The sequence below is a fragment of the Triturus cristatus genome, chromosome 2_1, assembly GCF_964204655.1.
Source record: "Triturus cristatus chromosome 2_1, aTriCri1.1, whole genome shotgun sequence".
NCBI lineage: Eukaryota > Metazoa > Chordata > Amphibia > Caudata > Salamandridae > Triturus > Triturus cristatus.
The window spans coordinates 632,328,370-632,352,892 of record NC_140581.1 but is presented as its reverse complement, the minus strand read 5'-3'; the positions used below and the strand labels follow the sequence as shown (position 1 = coordinate 632,352,892).

General features: G+C 47.7%; 1 protein-coding gene across 4 annotated transcripts in view; it reads right to left on the bottom strand.

The window, feature by feature from the left end:
• Positions 1-24,076, bottom strand: part of MACIR (macrophage immunometabolism regulator) — a 167,454-nt gene extending 143,378 nt beyond the window's left edge. The window contains exon 1 of one of the 4 annotated variants that reach the window (XM_085632570.1): positions 23,785-24,076. The gene's annotated coding sequence lies outside the window, so the exon portion shown is untranslated. Of the gene's footprint in view, positions 1-22,927; positions 22,947-23,149; positions 23,272-23,784 lie in introns of those variants that run through there. The other 3 variants (XM_085632567.1, XM_085632568.1, XM_085632569.1) reach the window with 3 other exon arrangements.
• Between the last annotated feature and the right edge of the window lie 447 nt (positions 24,077-24,523).

Below are 24,523 nucleotides of genomic sequence, written 5' to 3'. Positions count from 1 at the left end.
GCTGTGGACCTCGAAGCAGACATCTGCTCTTACCGGATCTTCAAACATTCACTTTAATGCTGGGAAGGTCCCCATAGCATAACCCTGTCCCTCACAACAGCCTTCATACACTGTTGGTGTCAGGAGATCCTAGGCTCATCTTTCTGCTGTCCATGCTGTACCCGTTCTGTCTTGGAGATTGTGTGTATTGTTGTTGGCAATGATGCCATGTTTTGTGTGGGAGAAAAACATGCATGAATAGTACTTGCTGATTCGGTTTAGTGTGTTTTTGGAAGGTGCAATGCTGTTACTACCTTTGAAGTAGCATTTCATGTTTAGAGGGTGGAATAGGGTAGTGAACCACATAATATAGTGGTTGTACTACTACATTTTATTTTAGATCAAGTTGCTGGCAGGGGGCATGGTGACCACCTGGCAACATGCATCCACTCCAGCTGGGTTGTCCAAAATTCAGCCTTGGTGGGATGTATGTTCGATGCAAACAGCACTTGCAGCACACCTGAGAGTCACCTTCTCCCAGGTTGTTTTGTAGCAGGTCCAGTAGGCCGATGTGGTGGAGGTCTGAGGTAGAAATTGATGAAGAAAGCAAAATGATTTAGGGGTGAAGAAGAAGGGTGGAGGGAAGTAAGAGGGGAGATGAGTAGAAGGAACTGTAGTGGAGGAAGGAAAAGGTGATGAAGCTGGTAAGGATGCAGATAGTGATGGAATGAGAATGGCTAAGAAGAGTTGGAAAGACTCTTTGGTGGATCTAATGAAGGAAGACTGAGTATGCCAAAGAATAAGGGGAGATTGAAAAAGGGAGAGGAAGTATTACGTGGTTGGAGGATGACTAGCAGAAGAAGAACTCAGAGAAGGATGAGGGGGGAGGAGAGAGGAGAGAGAAGAGAGAGAAGAGAGAGAAGAGAGAGAGAGGAGAGAGAGAGAGAGGAGAGAGAGAGAGAGGAGAGAGAGAGGGGAGAGAGAGAGAGAGGGGAGAGAGAGAGAGAGAGAGAGAGAGAGAGAGAGAGAGAGAGAGAGAGAGAGAGAGAGAGAGAGAGAGAGAGAGAGAGAGAGAGAGAGAGAGAGAGAGAGAGAGAGAGAGAGAGAGAGAGAGAGAGAGAGAGAGAGAGAGAGAGAGAGAGAGAGAGAGAGAGAGAGAGAGAGAGAGAGAGAGAGAGAGAGAGAGAGAAAGAGTGAGTTAGTGAGGTATTTTCTGACGTAGTGAGATAGAAACAGTGAGTGATGTTGTGAGATAGCGAAAGATTGAGGTAGTGAAAGAGAGAGTGAGGTAGTGAGGGATGTTGTGAGGTATTAAGATAGAAACAGAGTGATGTAGTGAAGTAGTGAGATAGAGTGATGTAGTGAAAGAGTGAGTGTAAGTGACTTAGTGTATTTGAGAGAGAGAGAGTGAGGTAGTGAGATAGAGTGAATTAGTGAGTTAGAAAGAGAGAGTGAATTTGCGAGGTAGTGAGAGAGTGATGTAGTGAAGTTTTGAGAGAGTGTGTTGTGATATAGTGAGGTAGTGAGAGTGAGATAGAAATAGATAGTGATGTAGTGATAGAGTGAGGTAGTGAGATAGAGAGAGAGTGAAGTTTCTAAGTAGTGTGTTAGAGTGAGAGATAGTTACTGTGGTAGTGATATTGTGTTGCTGTGAGAAAGAGAGTTGAGTAGTGAGTTAGAGAGTGAGGTAGAGAGTGAGGTAGAGAGTTAGTGAGAAAGAGTGTAGTATAGTGCAAAAGTCGGTTTAGATGGAAAACTTTGAGCCAATGTACAAATCAGATAGTGACGCTATTACCATATGCATGTTCAAATACAGACTAATGCGGGGATAAGTCTTGTTTTAGAAAATCCATGCGTGTTTTGTAACCAGGTTGCGGTGTGGCATTCTCAGAGAGGAGCAGCGGTGCTACCCACAAGACATGACCATGTTCAGTATAGGTCTGTTTCAAAGCCACATTTGGGGGCTGGTTGACTAATGCCATCCACTCCTACCTGTGTCGGAGACTCCTGGGGACTGATGGTGAGCGGCGAGACTCACAGATTTGAGCGGGTGCTCCGAAATTTGCATATTAAGCCGTGGTGTGCAGCGGGCCTTTCAACAAGATGGCGCCTTGCCCGGCTTGATCGACCTGCTTCCTGCTGACAGTGAGGCGCGAAGGCCTATAGCGGAGGCGCGGCGGCTACCAGAGGAGGTATGGCGGGTACTCCCTGCCGACAGCGAGGCCCGCGAGCCTAGAGCGGAGGCGGAGGAGCGGCGGCTATCAGAGGAGGTACAGCGGGCGCTCCCTGACACTGGTGAAGGCATAGGTGGGCTAATTCAACCTCCTCGCCCCGGGGCTCCTTCCGCAGGAGACAACCGAGGGCAGCTGCGGATTTAGAGCGACCCAGGGGACACGAGAATGCCATCTCCGCTGCCCAAACGCCGATAGTAACAGAGCTGCGAGGCGCCTTCCAGCGGAACCTGCCTTTGATCCTGCCTCCAGTGAGCGCCTCGATGATGGCGAGGTGTGCCCCTCTCGCTCGCGGAGGACCGGAGTGACGCGTGATCCGTTCCTGGCGTTCTGGCCCGCTGGGTGATCTGGCGCTACGAGGAGCAGGTGCGGGCGGCGGACGGGTGGTGGAGGTCCCCCCCTGATCTATCTGCTTTTGCATCCCTCCGGGCTGAGACCTTTCTGCCCCCCGGATTTTGACATCTAGAGGGTCTGTAGCACGTCAAAGGGTGAGAGTGGGAGCCGATCCGGCCTGGCCTCATTGTCGCGCTCCGTGGTGATGACGCGGCGCGTAGAAGGAGGGGACTCTGGTGGTGGCTGCAGCGACTGCCGGGGCGCAACTCTGTAGGCCTCCCTGCTACCCTGCGGGGTCTGAAGGAAGATGGCACTTGGGACTGTTTTCGCTCTCCGGGAGACGCGCTCTGAAGCCCTCGGGCGCCCCCGAGATGATCTATACACGCTGGGACCACAGGAACAAGGCAGAGCAAAAGGCAAGCACACCACTGCCTTTCTCCGAGGCAAAGCAGAAATACCTCGGAGAAACGCAGCGGCGGTTTCAGATTCGGGGGCGTGTTTCTTTTTATCTCCTCTTGCCATTGGCAGGAGGAGAGAAAAACACGCCTAAAAAAGGGCGTTGCTAAAAAGTGGAAAGAACAGCAAGAAACACGCCCCCGAATCTGAAAAAGACGGAGCCTATTTGGAGGGACGGCTCTCTCCTCCAATGGCTGGCCTCCGTTTAGGAAGCCAGCCAATGGAGGAGAAGCAAAAAGAGAGGCGGGCTAAATAGCCACTCTAGGAAACATTAAATCTCCGACTTCCGGTTCTGCCTTCGGCAGACCGGTAGTCCTCGACCTAAAAATGTTAACTTGGAATGTTAGTACAAAGGGACTTTAGTTTTCGTCTCTGGTTGCCTTAAGATGTTATTTTGTTTGTCTCCGATTGCCTGAAGGGGATTTTTTCTTTTCTGTGTAGCTGTACAGCTACTAAGCCACCATATAATGGCCTCGAAGCACAGAGGGAGTGATTGAGCGAAAATAAGGAGAGAGAAAGGGAAGGAAGAACACAAGGCAGAGAGAAGGAGCCTTGTATATGAAGTGGGCATTCTCCACGACACTGGTCTCGCACCAGACAGGCAGCAGTGCTTTTTGGGTAACCATCCTTAAGCATCTGACCAACAATGCAGTACAGAAAATTAGAAAAAATGAAAGGTACGAGGGTCAGTGAAGAATGTTGTTGGGTGACAGTGAGAAGAATCAGATACTGTCAGAGCTTTGTAAATCTTATGGAGATACTAAGGAGGGTCTGATAGAGTCCCACTGAGCAGGAAACAGTCCAGCTACTGAGCAATATTTACAGACCAACCTCTCATGAGTCTCGTACTAATAGTTTACATTTCACTGTGTGCCCACTGTTGAAGTGTTGGAAGAAGATCTGACCTAAGAGGACAGAGACCATTAGTTTTGGAGATTCTAGGTCTTTAATAGCTGTTTAAGAGGTGGGTTGAAGCAGGTTAGGTTTGCAAGAAGGGCCGTGCAAATTACTCCTATTTATCCCCAATTTTTTTTTCTCCAACTTTTCCGAATTAACCACAACACTCCTGTTAGACTCCAGACTACCTTTGTCACTAAGTATATTGTTATGCGTTCACTTCGCATTATCACAAGAAGTCACATTTCATCATCCTTTTGCTCCTACTCAAGCATTTCAATTTAATATATGCACCACACCATCTGTAAAAACATTTTGTAGAAATTCCACAGACTTAAGAATGTAGAATTACCTCTTCTTGTACTGTTACTATTTTTAGAAATCATTAATATTTATTAACTCCTGCTACTAATGTTCATATATGTGATGCTTGCTTGGGTTTTGGTTTGTGCAGTCATGGACTCCAAACAACTAAAGTACCAAAATGGACAGGGCACTAGCTACTCTTTGACAATGAATGGAAATACATGGTTGATCGCTTGACCCACCTTGGGCCACTCATCCCTCCTCTGGATTGCTCAGTGCAGGAGTTTTAGAGCAATGATTAGTTTCTGATCCAGCAACTGCCCTGATGAACCTCAAAAGCAGCCAGACCATGGTTAGCACATAACCTGATAGCTGCACCAGGTGATACCACTGGAAAACTCGAATTCTTGTGCAATAGATGCACCATGGATAATCACACTTTATATTGAATTTCTATGCTTCATCGTGTGCCGTTCGCACCAACATCTTTACAAATAGCAGTTGCTTTCAGGCTGTGGTACTTGCCAAGCATATCAAAAGCATGAATGCACAATGGAAGCTGGAATTCAGGGTTACCATGTAGTACCACTGAATGTAGCTTCAACATTCTGTGGGTTATGGTGCTGTCCAGATTATGTAGCATACCACAACAGTAAAGGGAACATCAACTAGCCATTGTTACCCAGCTTTTGAAAATGGCTATGGTGCCATTAAACAAAGCAGTAGCTCCCCCCCAACCCGAGTTTAGTTGAGCCCCTGACACAGTCTACTATAAACATTGAACTACGGGAATAATTATGAAGAGAAAAAACGAACAAGACATGCTCATGTGAGGCCCGGAGGAATGAACTGGGCATCCGGTGGTTCGCAATCCCACAGCGTTAAATGCAGGTGTATGCTTAACCTGGTTTAGTAAAGTGTTTTACACAGATTCCCACATGAGATCACTCTTTTTCTCTCTGGTGCATCTTAACCATGACTGGTCGAACTCAAAAGGAATTTCAGCTGTTGAAGACAATCGTTTGGCTGATCTTCATTGTGAATGAAGTCTTCAGGTATGTTTAAAAAAACAAAGAAGGAACGTGGGAAGTTTAAGCCAGAATCTGCCCACTCCAGCCAGTCTTGGGATCCAGAGGGTACAAGGTTGCCAACGTGCCTCCTCGTCTCGCTTCCGATCTCCATCAGAGCAGATTCAGAGTTTAGTACTGCCTCACCCTGTCGGTTACATCACAGCAAGTAGAGGCTTTTAGAGAGAGCATGCTGCACATTTTAGCACTTGACAAGCTCCCTATGTGACATTGTTGGCCCAAGGATCCGCTGAGGCCTCCATCTCAAAACTCCACCAGCGGTTTTGCGCTCAGTGCAGTCTGTGCCCCTTGAACCCAAATCAGGTTCAGCAACTGTGTCACCTTTGGTTTGGCAACACCTACTCGCCGGTTCCCTTTGCATCGACACCACCTGTTTCGTAGGAGGATTAGCAACCCATTGGCCTATCTGACTGAGCAGCATCCACCAGAACCTCAACTGAGGCCGTGACAGGCTCAAACTGGCTTGCAGCCAACAGGCAATCCTTCTGATTCTGACACATTGCCCTTGCCACACAGTGGGGCCCAAACGCTGCACAATCTTTTAGGTGTGGACTCCGACAATGACAATTACGATAAAAGGGTAAGATTACATCCCACAATATGATGAGGAAAACTACTATGAAGAACGTTTACTTTTTCATGAAGCCCTTCGATTCCAAAAACCAGGCATCTATTCAAGACTCTATGGCCTTCATCACAAAATTTGAAGGAAAGTCCTTTGAGTAGTCTGAAGAGATTTCAGTGATTAGGCACATAGAGTTCTTATATACCAACATCGCTCAGGATGGGGCCATAGCTGTGATTAAACTGATTTTTTAGTGGAAGGAACGTTCCATAATCGGTTTGAAGAAACACTTCTTTATGTTTAAGAATGATCTGTGCTTACAGATAAAATGATAGGCAATAGGCTTCACTTTTGCCCAAGAGGCAGCAAATATTTAAGTTTCACTCTCAAGCAAAATGGGAGTATGGAGAGGCAAATCCATTCAAACGCTGCATTAAATCGCGGCATAGATTTGCAGAAGACACTTTTCTGAACTAGTTTATTAGACTTTCATGGGTAGTTTAGCTCATGAACTGCAGATTTGAGATTCACAATGTCAAACTAACGAGATAAACCTTTCTGGATTTGTGGTTTCATGCTGACAACGGACAGACGTATTTGAGCCTATATTCAAAACTCACAGTTAGGAACACTATTTTACACTTTGCCGGTAGTCAGCTCAGATCACTTAAGGACAATCTTCCTTATGGGCAGTTTCTCCACCCATAAGAAGGAATATTTCAGTAACCGTGAGGTCATATGTGGAGAACTGAAAAATAGAGGTCACCCGAAGAAGAAAGTGAAAGCTGCTTCAAAAAGAGCATGGTTCACACCTCACTAAACCCTACAAAACAGTCCCCCTGACTTGTGTATTGACATTAAATACAAAACGCTTATAGGATTAAAAAAGATTGTTAAATAGATTTGGAAAAGTGTGGCGGGGCGTTAGACACTGTAGGACCACTCACCCATGAACGGAACTGCTGTTCAAAGGACGCATCGTTGACCCCTTCTTTCCCCCTGCAGCAACCCGAGGTGCCAGGACAACCGGAAGAGAGGTATCCCTATTATTCACAGGACTTGCCTGGGGAAAACGAACAGGGCTCCTTTAATTTCGCCTTTCGGGACGACGAGACCCCGCCCACCGATGACGTCACGTTGCTGGGATACACAAAACCCGTAGAAACCCGGAAGACGACGGACGGCGTTTCCCTGGAGGTGGAAGGTGATTCAGAGCGGAGGAGGACGACGATTCGTGAGTGGAGAAGAGGAGGTTGCAGCACATTGGAGGAGAGAACAGACGGAGACGACCCCGACAAGCCAGGAGGCCAACGATACCATGAAGCGCCCGGCCACGTTCCCAGGGGAGGAGCGTGGCTCGAGCAGGTACGTGGAAGGGTAGCGGGCTGGTTAGGGAAAACCGCCTCACCTCCTCTGTTAAACCCAGACTCGTAGTACCTGTATTGTATCCTGTACCATGCCCTAGTGTACCCCTCGCACGTGCACCCCTTCACAGCCACAACCGAGAGAGCGCACTGAAAGCACTGGGTTTCCTTCACTCCCGGCCCCTTTTGCCCCGGCTCACGAGACCCCGTCCTAATTCCTGGTTCTCATTTCTTTTGTTTCCACAAACGGAGTGCCATCTCTCTGAGGGATCCCCATCGCGTACTCGGCATCAGCAAAAGAGGACTGGCCAGAAGACCGCCTAGAAGCCCGCAGACGAACACATCACTAAGTGCGCCCCAGACAGCGAGAAACGCCCGGAAGACCCCTGGACATCATATCGTTGTACAGGACTGAGTTGAGAGAACCCCTGCATAACGTTGAGAATAAAGCACTCAACCAAAACGTCATCCACTTGTTTTGTCGTCTCTGTCTCACCGGCCCCGCCACAAAAACATTGTCCAAACTCAACATTCGATGTCCTCTTTTCTTTTATAGAAACTCAACATTCGATGTCCTCTTTTCTTTTATAGAAGAGACAAGAAATATACATCAACACCTGGCAAGAGCAGCTAGAAAAATAACAAGCATTTGCAATGCAATAGGTCTCGCATTTGCAGAGTTTAAGCTGTTGGCATTGTAAATGGCAATGGATTTTATTCATCTGTTTAAAAACATCACATAACTAAATGGCATTGTCATTTGCAATGCCAATAGCTCAAACTCTCGTAAATGCGAGACCTATTGCATTGTAAATGCTTGTTTTATTGCGCTGTCAGCTGCTTTTAAGTTTATGGGAAGGGTCAGCCATGCAAGCACCGACTGCTTGTGACGCAGAATGTTATAGCGTGAGTAACATCAGTGCATATTCCTCTTGCATGCGCACTGGCCTTGTCTCCTTAAAAACTGCCAATGAAGCGAGTCAGAGGCAAAAACTGTTCTGCGCATGCGTCATTTACCCATAGTTCTTATTTGCAGAGGAGCACCGTGAACTCAAAAAAAGCCAATGACCAGACCCATTTTCTGTTGCAGTCGGACCCGGATTGTTGCTCGGGCTCTATTTTACTGTTCATATACACCAAACACACGGACTATCGCGGAGGACAGGACGCATTTCCAATTGCTGCTAGATGCAGACCTGAGACCGGTACGGCATGTTCAAGAAAAGCAGGATATTCTGGGTTAAAAGGAACTCCGGAAATAGCGCTTGCAACAAATGTTTACGGGAGGCGTTGGGGCGAATAAGACGCACGAGTCACCAGTGGAACGTGAGTAACAGCTTAGGTGGGCACGGGACGTGTGCTCCTTCCCTGGGTCTCCGGGCAACCATAGCAAACACAAAAAAACACACACAAATTAGAAGCAGTACCATGGCAAACAAACAGCTATGAGAAGAAAAAAAATAACGCAGCCTTATTTCCGCCTGGGAAAGTCACACGAAGAGCTGTGTGTGATATCCTCTGCGTTATACTTCCCGGTGATCAGTTCCTTTATCTGAAGATATTGTTCAGGTCGCCTTTCTCCTCTAACAGACAGTCCTCAGTCCTGGCCTATAGTATAACAGCAAGTTTAAAACTACAAGTTCCAGAGTGCAAAGCGCTGGGTGACACTGCCAGGCTCTAGTCTGGACCCGAAAGTGGCAGCAGCTTGTCCTGCTTTTTCCCATATCCGTGAGCATGTGGATGGGACCCGCTGTGCGCCCTAGCAGTCTTAAGTGGAATGTGTAATGTACAGTCTGCTTTTAGTGGTCGAGTTAGTGTTTTTTGTGTATTTTAACTTGCTGCTATGTTGGACGTCCTTCTGATGTAGCGCTTAAATAATAATAATAATACACAATTCAATCGTGGAACACAATGGGGTATCTTGGCGCAAATTAACATATATATTGTTAATCAACTGAACGTTATGTTACCGACTTCAGAGGGATGAAACCTGGGAGTGGATGTGGTGTAGAGCTGCCAATTCTGGAACTGGAGAGTCAGGGTTCAAATCTTGGCATCGGCTCAACACCCTGTGAAACTGGGCAAATCCCTTAATCTCCTCGTGCCTAAAAAACTAAACAAGTGAATGTCCTTTTGTAATGTAAGTGGTGCATATGTAGAGCTCTCCAATACCTCCGGGTCGAGTTCGAACAATATATAACCTATTAAAACAAGCGCGCGCGCCTCGCGCTGAAAGTAAAAAAAAAAAAAAGCATCAAAGAAAGAAATGGGCGGAAGGGTTGTGAGAGAGAGGGGGAGTAACAGCAGCTGTTTTCAAGCACACTCGTGCTTGTGGCACCATCCACCTTAGGGGAGCGAGCAACAGCCAATTAGCATGCGCGCCGCTGCTCGCTCCCGCAAGGTGGATGCCGCCACAAGCACCAATATGTGTTTCCAAAAAGAGCTGAGCGACGGCTAAAGGTCCTCCTATGCAGCACATGCGCGCTGCGTAGGCGAGACCTAAAAACATAGGAACTAATGAAACTTAGCCCCCCCTGTTCAAGGACATTATAGATGTGGGTACTGTACCGCTTGTCAGTTTATATAAGCATCTCCACAGACGTCAAACTGAAAGGCTTAAAGCACGCTCAACAGAAAGACTTTTGAATTGTAACACTAAAAATGGATTGCACCTTCGATCCAGAATTGGATGCATGGCACAAGGTGCCCCTCTAGTGCAGCACTATGAAGGAGGACATCAAATGGTCTGTCCTTTTTGAAGCTACATTGGACGGCAGGAGTGGCAGGACTGAAACGGTGCTATTACGGACTAAAGTAAAATATATTGGGGGGCGTGGCTTGCAGCCAAGCAAGATGGTCTCAGCCTAATGTGAGCTCCGTGATCGAGGGAGCCTTCTCAATTAATCCAAGCACTTATCCTTTAGTCACACGGCTTAAACAAGGTCCGCTTGAATCGGAACGAAGGCGGATCAAATTGCAGCGGTCCTGAACTCCGCAGGACAAGGGGCCGCCGAGATGGTGCCGGAAGGCCTTCCCGCCTGGGAGAAGCCGGGACCTAGAGTGCACTAGCTCTCCGAAACCCTGGCGAGAGCGGCGGCGCCGAAAGCGAGGCCGCACGCACTGGAAACGACCGGAGTCAACAGAAAATGTAGGTGGGCCGGCCCTAGACCTCTTTGTTGAGGACCTCGTCAAAAACCAGCTGCAGCCGCGGGGGTTATCGACCTTTTTTTCCGTGGAAAGAGCACACCGTGTGCCGGGAGGTAGACCCAAGCCGGGTGCTCCCCCCAGACCAATTCTGGCACGCATCTTTAATTTCTGAGACCGAGATGCTATTCTACAGACGGCGAGAATAGCCCCTGCAATCCGCCTGGAAAACCAAGTAATAACGCTCTAACCGGACTACACAGCTGCAGTAACCAAACAACGACGCAGTTTTCTGGAAGTAAAGAAAGAGCTGAGGATCCGTGAGCTTAAATACTCGATGCTCTTCCCGTCGAAACTTAGAGTAGAGGCGGAGGGGAAAACATGGTTCTTTGCCACACCAGGAAACCCGAGATTGGTTGGATGGATGGCGCCCAGCGACGAATCCCGGGAAACTGCGGACCCAGCAACAACACCGCCGCCAGGATCAACAAAGGTCAAGATCTCCTGCATCCAGCGACAAAGGGGACTGAGCTTCTTCGGATTACTATTTGGACCTCATTGTCTCTCTGAACGCACTTACAGACCGCCCTTCCGTAAAAGAGCACTGAATCTATTCCTCGCCTACATCCAGCACATGCAGATCGAATATCCGGATGTCCGCATCTCTACGGGCGATCATTGTACTTCCAGATAAGATGTCAGCCATTGCTGGTGTAAAATATGGAAGGAGGCCTCCAGGGGTCACGGAAAGACTCCCACCCCCTACGCAAGTATTAGTTATGGGGACAAAGCACTCTGCTCAGTTGGGGTGGCAGGTAATTGGGGAGCCGCTGGGCAGGGAGGCAGGGAGGGGGGGGGAGGGAAAGCAGGGGCAGTTTTTGGTTTAGGATTTCGTTTTGGTTCAGAGGGATTGGCAATCAAGACGAAAGAACAAGGTGGTCATCGCAACTAGCTCCGCACTCCTATACGATTACAAGCGTACATGGAGCACACTGGCCCAGTAACAGACACTGAGGGTGGCCTGTCCCAGAGCCCGGAGGGACCACCCCCTCCTTTCACGGTGCTGTCGTGGAACGTGAACGGACTAGGAGACAAGATTAAAAGGGGGACTGATCCTCCAGTACATAAAACGTAAGGGTCCTGCGATAGCACTCCTGCAGGAAACACATCTAACAGGATCAGCTACCAAAGCCCTAGACAGATGGAGATACAGCATGGCAGTGCACTCATATTTCACCTCCGGCTCCCGTGGGGTGGGAATTCTGATCCACAAACACTTCCCGCTGATACTCACTGGTTCTGCAACGGATGATCAGGGACGCTTCGCAGCGCTGACATGCCAATGGGAAGGGCGGCCATATAATGTGGTCTCAGTATATGTTCCACCGGCACTACATCAAACGACCTTCCCAACACTAGGAGCCTTTTTACCATCTCTGCCACAAGGTGAAATTATTAGGGAGGGGGGGGGGGGGGGGGGGGGGGGGACTTCAATGCCGTAATAGACGCCTCCATCGACAAACACCCACCCAGAGAACCCGGTAGTACAAATCCCAAACTAACAGACTTCATTGACGCCATTGGCCTAATCGCCGCCTGGAGGACCAGACACCCACGGGATAGACAATACACCTACCATTCAAGGGTACACAATAGCCTCTCCAGAATCAGAATCGATTAAGTCTTTACGATAGCGACTAGGTTGGACCGGGTTATAGAGATTCAACACCTGCCCCGGGGAATATCAGATAATTCGCCCTTGTACAGGACATACGCATCCCATACCACGTCAAGACGACGGATATTCCCAATACATCCAGGGTACCTCAAAAACTGCAAGATAAACAAGGGGCTACGCATGGCCACAAAGCACTATTTCGCTGAGAATGAACCCTCAGTGTCCTCCCCTTTAATACTCCGGGAAACCTATAAAAACAGTACTGCGCAGTCATGCGATCTCACTAATAGCTGGGCATAAGAAGTCACAGACGCAACAGTTGGACGATCTAGAACAGGGCGTGGCCGAAGCAGAGGCAGGCCATGCACGTGATATCACCGATGACACAACACATGCACGAAATATAGCGCAACAGGAATACAAAGTATTTGCATGAGAGACAGCAAAGGCCAAACTCACAGCTACACAACACACTATTTATGAGATGGGTGATAAGGCAGGCAAACTTCTTGCCTGGCTAGACAAAAAGGAACGCGCCAGTCGATGGATAGCCCAACTCCATTTGTAAAATGGAGATGTGACCTCGGACCCACAACAAATAATAGACATGCTAGCTTTACATTATGAGGCAGTATATACGCCCACAGCAACAAATACAATTAATAACTTAGCCCTCCTCAAGGACATTCGCATGCCCACACTGCCGCACGACGCCGCGTTGGCACTTGATGCCGAGCTAACCGCGGAAGTACTCACCTTGGCAATTGGGGCACTCCATCCAGGGAAAGCCCGGGGACCCAATGGCATCCCAGTAAAACTCTATAAAGAAATGGCGATCCAACTCACACCACACCTCCTTAACATGTATAAGGCCAGCCTAGACGTGAGAGAGCTCCCCAGGGACCAACGCCTGGCAACCATAGTCGCCATCCACAAGGCGGGCAAACCACCACATAAATGCATGTCCTACAGACCAATCTCCCTGATAAACGCTGAAGTGAAAATATAGGCCAAGGCACTGGCGACACGACTGCAGCCATACCGGACGACACTGATTCACCCAGATCAATCAGGCTTCATGCCCAATCGCAATACGGCCCCGAATCTCCGGAGGCTCCAGGGTGTCATAGCGCGAAAGTCAACTATCGCAGAAGAGGCAGTTATTCTTTCGTTAGATGCACGGATGGCGTTTGACATGGTCGAATGGCCCTTCCTCTTTGCAGTTCTCTGGCATATGGGATTTGGGCCCCAATTCTGTGACTGGGTACACCTACTCTACAATAAACCCATGGCGCACGTTGTAGCAAACGGCCGAACTTCAAGGGACTCCCCCCTTAGAAAATTGACGAGATGGGGTGTCCACTTTCCCCACTCTTATTCGCGATAGTACTGGAACCATTGGCGGCTTGGATACGCCAATATCCGGTCATTAGGGGGCTGAAATGGACTATGGGATGGGAAGATCGCTTATCACTATATGCAGACGATGTGTTGCTTTACATGTCATCCCCATCGCGATCCATTAACTGCCTATTAGACATTTGTGCGGCTCATGGGAAAGCCTCAGGCTACACTATTAATTGGTCAAAATCATTGCTTTATATTCTTCACGGCCCTACACCCAGATTGCCACAAAACTGTGAAATCCAAATTACAGACTGTGGCTTCAAGTACCTCGGCATATATATTACCCCCCCCCCCCAAGTCTCGCACTTCTCCGAAGAAAATCTAATGAAGCCCTTGGCCCGATTCCGCAGTGATGTGAAACACTGGCTTTCGCTGCCCCTTACCCTGCTGGGAAGAGCAGCCCTCTTTAAAATGATGGCGCTACCCAGGTTTTTATATATCTTTCAAAACACCCCCTTTCAGATCCCCCCTCCTTTTTCACACTGATAAACACTGAAGTAACTAAGCTCCTCTGGGATGGAGGGTCAGCCCGTATCGCCATGAAAAAATTGGTGAAGGGCTGGTACGATGGAGGAATTGCCCTCACACACATACAAACATATTACTGGGCGTCGCAACTAACTGTAATAAATCAGTGGCTTCATGCGCCACAGGAAGAGCCTGCTTACCGTATGGACCGTCATCTCCTTGGTCCGGAGGGAATAATGGCGGCACTTTATGACAGATCCAGGAACCTACACTACACGGGCCCCACGGCGCACACAATACAAATTTGGTATGCGGCGCAGCGAGCACTGGGATGGGAGGGTACCCTCACACAGATGACACCACTTTGGAACACCCGTAAATTAGGAAGACTAAGAAACACCAAGGGATTCCGACAATGGGGTTTGATAGGTATCTCCAGGGTGGGGGACCTTTGGAAGAAAGGCGAGGTCATCCCATTCACTCAACTGCAAGTTACCTACAAGTTAGCGCAGACTGAAACCTTCAGATACGCACAGATCCGACATTCACTTATGGCAGTGAGTCCGACAGCAACACAATTACCGGAGGCCTTCCCACTGGAGGACAGATTCTTCACGGACCATCTCCAGAAAAAAGCCATTTCCCTAACATATAAGAAAATAATAAACAACAAGAAAGACCCAATGGGGCGCTAAAAGAGAGATGGGAGACGGACCTAGACGAAGAGGACTGGCAGGCAGCCCTAGCTTCCCCGAGGGAAGTAGCAATAACCTTTACACTAAAATTACTGCAATTAAAAATCCTGCACCTTATCTACTATACGAGAACCCTGCTTCACTAGTTAGGTAAAGTAGACACTCCTCTCTGCCTCCGACAGTGCGGGGCTGAAGGCACATTCTGGCAGACAATCTGGGACTGCCGGATAACAACTTGCTTCTGGGAGGCCGTCCTCCGCACAATGTCACAGGTTACCAAAGTAAAGATTCTGTTGGACCCAAAACGATGTTTACTCAACATCTGGGAGCCAACGGATCTGAATCACATAGACCAAGACTGGGTGACGCTAGGAACGATATTAACCAAACGTAATATAGCACAACTATGGGGTTCGGGACAGCCACCTTCATATCAGCAGTGGTATTGTGATATGGACCGCACAATGGCAACAGAGAAATCGGTGTATGTTCACCGGGGCTGCCCCCAAAAATGGACACGTATATGGGGAAAATGGAATAGATTTCGGGGCGACATCTGTGAACCTCCTTCACCGGAGCAGGAATCAGATGATAGCGATGGACCGGAGTGAACTGCCGGGATAAAACATGTCCTAACACACGTGCTGTACCATTAAACATTAAGGGACGCTGGTTGCTTCTGTGTTGCTACGCAAGATGTACCACTGTTGACGATATTTAACTCATTATTGATATATGTCATGGAAAACTCCGCTGCAATTCTGATTGATTGTCCACATATGTTTTAAATGTCAATAAAAAATTTTAATAAATGAATAAAGTAAAATATATTAAGAAATTCAACTTCATTCTATTGATGGTTTAAACGAACATTAGGAGTTGCGCAACATCCATAAGTGGGAATGAGATGTCACAGCTGCCTCTCATGAATTGGAAGATTCGAGGCCTCACCAATCCCCAGAAGGTTATGCAGTAGTTTCATTCCTAGACAGACACAGATAACCATAGCCCTCCTCCAAGAGACACACCTGGCGGATGGGAGTGACTTCCACTTTTTCTAAACGGTGCAGACATAAAGCGCTTACAGCATACTCTTTCTATGCCAGGGGCACAGATATCAGATGCAGGCTCCCCTTTCAGTTACGCCACAAATGTAATGACCCACAGGTGAGATTTAATCTGCTTCAGGTGATGGTTTTCGGGAGGCTCACTGCGCTCCTAAATCCATACAGACAATGCGGACTTTATTGAGCAGAACTGGCTCAGGTGTATAGTGCAGGCCCCACGCATGGGACGGAGGGGGTAGGGACTTCAACTTGGTCCTTGACAGACAAGCCGACTGCTCAACTCGGAACCCGATTGCATCGTAAGGACGCATCGGCAATAGCTGCTATTATGGCAACTGGGGGCTAGGTACATATATGGCCCCTTGAGACCCCTAGGAGACTGGGAGGGGCACTTATATATCCACTGACTGCACATGCAACCTGGCCACGACTGGACTATAGGCTGAGTACACAAGCGGCATGCACACAGCTGAAGCACCTTCCTCGCACACGATTAGACCATGCCCCAGTCAAACTCGCTTTGGAATTACCGACTCATCGGGCCTTCACCTGGTACCTATCCCCGCTGTCCGTTCTAGATAAGGCCTCAGGGAGGAAGTGTGGACCGGAATGCTGCACTTCTTCCAGGCCTCGGACTCGGTAGGCACTACCTGGGAAGCCTTACCTGCGTGGTATATGCATTTCTAAACAAAACATGGTCTACACAGCCCTGCTTGACAAACTTGAATCAGAACTTAAGGTCCTCGAGAGTCATCTAGCGCAGTGCCCCAATGCACATGGCCTAATCAGATTGTACACTAAAGTAGACATATTCATCACGCTCGCAGACCAGGGTCAGAAACATCTTCACAAATATTCAAGGGCCCAGGGCTTTAACTAGGCCGGGTCTCACCGGGTCTAGGCACCGGCAGTTTTTTAAAGGGGGCCTCGAAACGTGTCTCTATCGGGCTCTGTTTTGTGCCCTGGCACAGGCTCGATCCTTTTTTTCCGGACTGCAGTGACCACAGGCACATCGATGTGCGCGTGCTCACACTGCTCACTAGTGGAGAAGTTATGGCATGACATCGTGCCAGGTGAGCGTTGTTGGGGGGGAAATCCTTTAAAGAGAGTCATTTTCTTTCTGGATTTTCCTTCTCTTTTTGAAACTCGGGAGCAGCAACATTGCCGTGGTGTCACCAGGGCTTTAAGTGGAAGCTTTTTCGATATTATATACAAGCCATAGTTGCTGCTTATTTATCATGTGCAACTAACAACCACTGACAAAGCCAATAGTCCTGACGTGTTGAAGGTATGATGTTTCTTGTTGTATCAGTTATCTGGATACAATGACAGAAACAGCAAAATACAAGTCAGGCAGCACACTACGGTAAGCAAAGATTTTTATTAGCTTATGTGTTTTTAAGCCACACTCTTAAATAAATTGTCCACACCCCTTGGGAAAAAACCCACCCCCAGTTTTTTCATGCCACTTAAAGCGTTGCTAGGGCCCATGGTGAGGCTGAGCGACCAATGGGGTACTGGCAGCCCTACCATGCGGCCATCACGCAGCTCCGGCCCCATTTGAAAAGCACTTCTCTGCTTTATATGCCGCTCACACCAGCACTACCTCGAATACGTAGCAAACTAGGGTGTGATTAAAAGGCTTTCTCTCTGAACCAATCCCACTAGGCAAGGGCACTCAGCAGGGATGCCCCCTCTCCCCACTACTTTAAGCTATTGCCTCGAAATCTATGGCATATGCACGGCAACAGCTACTTACACAGCACAGCCTAACCTTCACCCCCCAAAAATCTCCTCAAATCATTCATTATATGCGGATGATGTCACTTTATACCTTCATCACCTGGATGGTAACCACAGCCCAGTTAACAGGGAGCTCATGTTGTGCAGAGCGCTGTCAAGCATTACCATTAATTTGAATAAATCAATTTTCGCTCTATCCCCTGGCTGTTTTACTAAACAAAAACTATGGTAAGGGAATGGCTAAAACATATGACAAGACTGATAGATGGCTGCATTTGCCTCTTTCGCTGATGGGGTGGCTTGCCTTGATGAAATTAGTTAAGCCACCTTGGCTGCGGTACCTGTTCTACAATGTCCCCATGTGCCTGAACAAGCATTTTTTCACAGCACTGTGCTCACACGAGTTCTTTGGCATAGGCGGACAAACAACCGTGGATTCGTTGGGAAATACATTGCCCTATGTATGGGGCAGCCTTGCGGCGCTTGAGTACAACCTCTACTGTAATTGCCCACAGGCTACCTTTGCCCATTACTGACTGCACTCCACATGGTACATGTAGCGAAAGAACATGACAGTGCTTTACCTCACCCTCTGGGGTGGGTGATGGTTGGCCAAAAAACAATGTGCAGACGCACTGAAATCAGCACAGTGGTGTGTACCCGAAGAGCATTGGACAATATTTGCCTCAGATTGAAACTCCTTATGCTTGATACCCCAGCGCAGCCACTCACTTATCTGTGAATTCAGCTTACCCAGGAACCGCTGCCCTTCCTTAGGCTCAGAAGATCTGCAATGCACATGATAGGAGAGGTCTATCCTGACGGCTACTTTGTAGACTATGACTCCACTGCAGCTACCGTGGAGTGCACGGCACTTGATCGGTTTACATATCTCAGATTTAAAGCATTCTGCAAAAAACACAATCCTGAGTTCTCATAGGCACTCTTGGTGTGTGTGGCTCTGGAAGTGATCACTATCTGTCCATCCTTCAAACACCTAGTGACCGCTGTACACACCATCATGCTTGCCGACGCCCCTGAACACATTGGGTCAAACCCGGCTGGGAGTCGGATATTGGGGACACTATTAGAGACAAAATAGTGGGCATATTGCTGTAGACAAACTAGGACATTATCCCCCACACGAAGGCTACGCCTCATACATTTTTAATTCTTACACCGCTTCTCTCTACTGTTCGCATCTTGGCCTTGCTAAATCTTACCGCTTCCAGACTTCCGCTACCTGAGGTGTGGAGCAATGGGTGCAAACTTCATACACACAGTCTGGCACTGCCCAACCATATAAGATTACTGGACCACAATGTTATATCTTTTTCGAAGATGGTTGATCTATCCTTGGAACCCTCCCCCAAGCTGGAGCTTTTGTGTTGAATAGCCGGCATCCAGAGCAGCATACAACGCTTAGCGACTCTTTTGGCTAGGTGAAGGTTGGCATGCAGTTGGGGGAAGGGATAAAACCCCCACTGTCAGAACATGGTTGCTAGACATGGGTCACTGTCAAGGCCAATTGGAACTCTCCTACTCTACCATGACACAAAGCAGCAGATTGATGGGACATATGGGGCCCTTTGCAATCCTACTTGGCAAACACCAATACACTTATTGATGATGGGCGGAGCGCGAGCATATGCCTGGGTTAAACACGGAGGTAGACATGAATGTCCTTTTCGGCTGGACCTGAGCCTGACCACCACGGTGTATATGATGCGTTAGAAGGCGGTGGGGTTGACCGTGGTGACAAAGCCGATGTACTCAACTGAGGGACTGTTCGCAAGCTATTCAGTTCCATCTGGTTTGCTAATGTACTTTGCCATGTTAGCATTTTCTTTCAGTGCTTTGTTACTACTGTAATTGTGTAGATTTGCTGTGACCCGCATGTGCCTGATCACTGCATACTAGGCAATGTTATGTTGTTTTTATGTTGACCTTCAAATAAAACTCTAAGAATAACAAAAAACCTCTTTGCTTTAGACACCAGAGATATTGTGTTCTATTCAATTGTATTATTTTCTGTTAGGTTGTTGTTTAAGGGTCATGTTTGTTGCAATTAATTGGTTGGACAAGGATTCTCAGTACAGAATGGGGGGTAGAGAAGATGGATACACCTTTGTGAGATTATGATGATTTAATTGTATGGTTTAGCTTAAGTTAAGAGCCAAGACTTGTTCCTGTCCAACTTTGCAAGGTGGACATCTCCATCGCCTCCCCTCTTTCTCCTCTGTTGAGACCGAGAGCTCCTTATATTTCTGCTCATAGACTTACCTTCTAGAGCAAGTACATTTCTCCTTTTCTTGATTGGAACGTTCAATTGGTCTACTTGCAATTTTATATTTGCCGACACCTGCTGCTTCTGAACCTTAGCTTAGCATTACAGAGTTTCCCTTTATTGGAACAGAAACGAATCTCACTTTGCATAGGCTGTCATTAATAACATGTACTTGCATTTGCCGAATTGAATTTCCTGGATGATATTTATACATGCTGTATTCAGGTGACTACTGATTTATGCTTAACTGATTTGCTTTGAGATTGTAACTTTACACATTTCTTAATAAATCTTCATGGTTTGCAAAGTTTCCCTTCTCAGTCATTCTTGTGGGGCAACTTCTGCTGCACTACCATGGATATATTGCTGCATTTTCGATTTTAGCCTCAGTTTGACATAAAAGTCCATCCCAATGGACATAGCAGACATTTGAGTTTGTGCAAAGTTAGTACAATGCAAACAAGATTCTTATCTTTCCCACTATCACTTTTGCACTGCGAAAGAAAAGCTAAAGAGGCTTGGAGGCTGCTGCCGTTGGGAGAGGAGGGGGGGGGGGGGGTCTACTGGGAGGACTGATGCCTGGGATGGCCTGCAAGCTGCCTGCGGGATCCAGATCTTCGGCCGTGAAAGCGCTGGGGTGACTACAGAGGGATCTGGGGGAGATTGGAGTTGCCTGTACACCAACCCCCTGGAGCAGCCTCAGAATTTCCTGATCTGTTGGTCGAAACTGTCTGGCAGGGATTGAAAGGCCCAGAGACTGTGCCATACCTTACTCTCCTTAAACTGTTCCAAGGCAGAATCAGCTTTTTTCGCCAAACTGACCTGAGCCATCAAAAGGAATATTTATTAGGGAGGCCTTTGCATTTCCTGAGAAATCTATAGAGCACATCCACTTTACAGACAATCGGTAGTAACAAGGCCAGCACAAATCACATATTTGGCTGCATCCTGACCATTTAGAATGGTTTGAGCCAAGGAGGCCACAAGTTCTTCCAGGACTGCCATCAAGATCTGGCTGGCCATGTCCCAGAGTGCATGAATGTATCAGACCAGTAAACAAACAGCACTGACTGACCACAGTGCTAGGCTAGATGACTAGAACATTTGTTTTCTAAACGCTTTGATGCTCTAGGCTCCCTGTCTTGGGAATGAATAGGGGGGTTCATCTTGCTGGTGGAAGCCTGTACCACCAGACTCTCTGAAGTAGGATGCTGTGTGAGGAAATCAAGGTCTCCAGGAGCCGGTCTATGGTCACCAGCAGGCACAAACAAGACTTGGAATGAATGCCCATTAAAGTGTCAATAAGGGCTTCATTGAACACAAGAAAAGCCTCAGGTGGGGCTGCCCAGGTTGCAAAATCGCATTAAGCACATTTGTCTTGACTTCAACTGAAGGTAGTTCTAGGCCCAGGACCTCAGCTGCTCACCGAATTACCACAGCAAAGGCGGTACTCCCCTTCACTGGGGGCCAAAATGGCAAATTCAACCCTGAGTCAGGGGAAGTATCAGGCCCACTGTCCTCCTGCAAATCCACGTAAAGACTAGTTTGAAAGCACGAAAAGAAAGGAACTGACACTGGTGCACAGGGGTGGTGTGTATATGTGGCTCTGCCCCGTCACTTGTAGGACAGAACAAAGCCTACCTGGAGCCGCATGGCGCCACCTGGAAGCGTACGGGAGCACTGCTATGGAGAGTCTCTGCATCCAGTCTGGCACCTGGGAAATAGTCTAAAGGTGACGAATCTGCGGTTAGGAGTATCCATCAAAATATTCAATTTTTTGCGCCTCAAAAAGGCATGTGATGTAGTTTTAAAATAAGTGAAAAGTTCTAAACAGAGGCTCTTCAAATTGCTGGATACTGAAACATGCTAATGCTAAGTGAATGTAAACACAGATTCCAGTTTGTCCGTCCACCACTCCTCAAACAGGATTACAGCGTCCTAGATTTTGATTTATTGACCTGCGACGTTAACTCATGAATTAGGAGAGCTGTTCCCTGGATAGTGTTGCATACCTTATCATCATGGAAACCACTTAATGTAAGGAGTATACAACAAAAGTGAACTATCAGAAATGAGGACGGGTTCCCCAAACCATGCCCATAATGGAAGGATTTACACACTCATAATATGGACACTGCATAAAGGCAATCCAAAAGTTAATAACCATTCTAGACCTATGGGTGTCTGGTATATTGAGTAAACAGACTGCTTGGTTGTTCTTTCTGTAACCAAATGCAACCTCCCCAAACGCAGAAGCCATAAACAATGTGCGTGAGATGGGAGAGAAGACAGCAACAATCAGGGAGGTCAAGGGGTGGAAGAGGGAGTGTGGAAGGGAGAAAAAACAAGTACCTCAATCGCAGTGTGCAGTGAAAGGTCACCAATAAACATATTATTCATTACTTGGTCCATGCTCAATCAAAGGGACAAACACACAAAGAGGAAGTGTAACAGGAAGCTGCTGACCAACAAGAAGCAAGGAAATAAGAGTGACAATGAAGACATCCAATGGTAAGTAATTGGTGATCTTAAGCCATTTCACGTTTTTCTTTTTTAAACCAACATAAGATCTCTCCAATGAGAGCGTGTGCGATGTCTCAGGCGAGACCTAAAAATGGGCAACAATGGCTTTGCTGTGAATACCTAGAATTAAAACCAGGAGTGTGAATAAAACATTACTTAAGTATGTAGAAGAGGTGGTGGTCTTCTGCGCGTCTCACTTACTCCAGTATTCCCCTTCACACCAATTTCCTCTGTAGTATCTCGCACAGTTAGACACTTTAAATTATCTAGTGTTTATTATTTGTGTTTTTGCCTGTAAAATTAAGGACATGAACGTAGGGCCCGGAATAGACCCAGTACAAAGTCAGTTTTACCTACTGCTGGCTCGGAGACCTGGCAGAACCCACCCTCCCTTTAAGCCCTGTGTTGTAAATGAAGATGCACTCTCGTAGGCAAGTAGTCAAGTCTCTTAGATTGTAGGATGGAGCATTATTGAAGTAGAAATTACAGGTTACAAGTTTAAGGTAACACCCTGCCAACAGCAGCATCCTTGCTGCTCAGCCCACTCCTCAATATTCCGTAAACAAACAACAACAAAAAACACACACACACGTTGAGCTGTACAAAACTGAGAACTATGGAGACGATGCATAGCAACAATAACAAACCACATCACCTTGCAGTTGAAACTGTACAATATATCCAAAATTGACTCACGCAAAAAGCGCTCTGACGTCGTTCGGCGTACAAAGTGCTATATCAACGTACAATTTAATAACATATACATAGTTTGGTCCACTGCAGGCAGTAGGGAGGTTAGCACTGCAGAGAGCATGGTGTCACTGCTCTGCGCCTCGTGGGCAGGGAGCCTCCCGATGACGCTCCAGTGTAATCTGTTTTGCAACATCATGGCTGTTCCTGCAGGAGCTGCACGCTCACCTGTCAGCGACCACAGCGAAGGTGGGGACTAATGCGGAAGGAGGAAGAAACGTGCCGGCACCACCCTCACCACTGGCAACCTTGGGGTAACCTGTGCCCTGAAAAGCACACATTTCCTTTTAAAGGGCGGGCGTGGGCACTCTGCATTTAAAGCACAACAGCTGACGTAAAAAAAAGCCACAAACCGGAATAAAAACACAAATCAAGCGGCTATTACGCAGAAATGTAGAGCACCGCCCTGTTGCTAGGCACCACGCGTGGATTTTGAGGGAAAACACAAACGCTTTTTTAGATGCTTCCACTCAAAATATGTTTAAGAAAAAAATAACCTGGAGAGGCGTCAGAATTAGCGGTTTGAAATGGAAAGGCGACACGGGGCGTGAGAGGATTACAATTTCCTATTTTAATCTGAGTTGCTGGGTAAGGGAAGGGGAAGGGGATTGAATCAGTTTCTGTATAAAGCCGCTGGGCGATGTAGCCGTAGCCCCAGAGGGAGAGAGTCCATGTGTCTGTGCGAATCCCTCCCTCACGATTACCGTCAGCCCTATGCTAACGTTACCAGCGAGGCACCCGGCATCGCGCAGCATCATAAAACAGGAGAGAAGCAGTTTTGCACCAGCCAGCCGCCCACCTACCTCTTGTGCTCGCCGGCTCTGGTAGCTCCTGAGCAGGATAACGACCAGTATCCAGCCTCAAGAGCTGCCGCAGACGCACCCGTTAAACGAGGCTGCACAGACAGAGAGAAGGCTCCGGCAGAGGGGACCCCGGCGAAGGAGAAAGGAGCAGCAGCAGCAGGGATTAGAGGAAGAGGACGGCATCAACCAGCACACCCAAGCCCCGCCTCAAATCCCTCCTCCCAGCCCTGTCGCTGAGAAGAGAAGTGAGGAGAGAAAGCTATTGAAAATGCGCATGGGCACAAGCTCTCCCTGAGGGCCAGGGCGAAGGATGGTCTCACTGTGGTCCATTTCCAGTGCAAACGAAGCGTTTATGAAATAGGATGAAGCAGGGATCCAGTGGGTCGAGATCTAAAACTCCTACCGGACTCTTTCTCACCCTGAAAATTGTCACAGATTTGCACAAGCAGAAACACCCCCTTCATGTTTTCCTAGTAGAGAATAAAAGAAAAGAAACGCATTGGCAAAGCTACTAGGTCTCGCCTGTGCTCCTGGCGTTGTCTATGTTTTATTTTTCAGCCGTGTTGTACATGCAGCATGGGTGCAAGTACATTAAAAAAAAAAAAAAAAAAGCTGGCCGCGTCATAGCATTTTCTGCTGTACAACATGGCTGTAGTAATGTTGTACACAGATTAGTATTCAAAAGTAGGTTTATTCAGTTACAGCATAAACCCCAGCAAAGGGAGCAGCATAACCACGG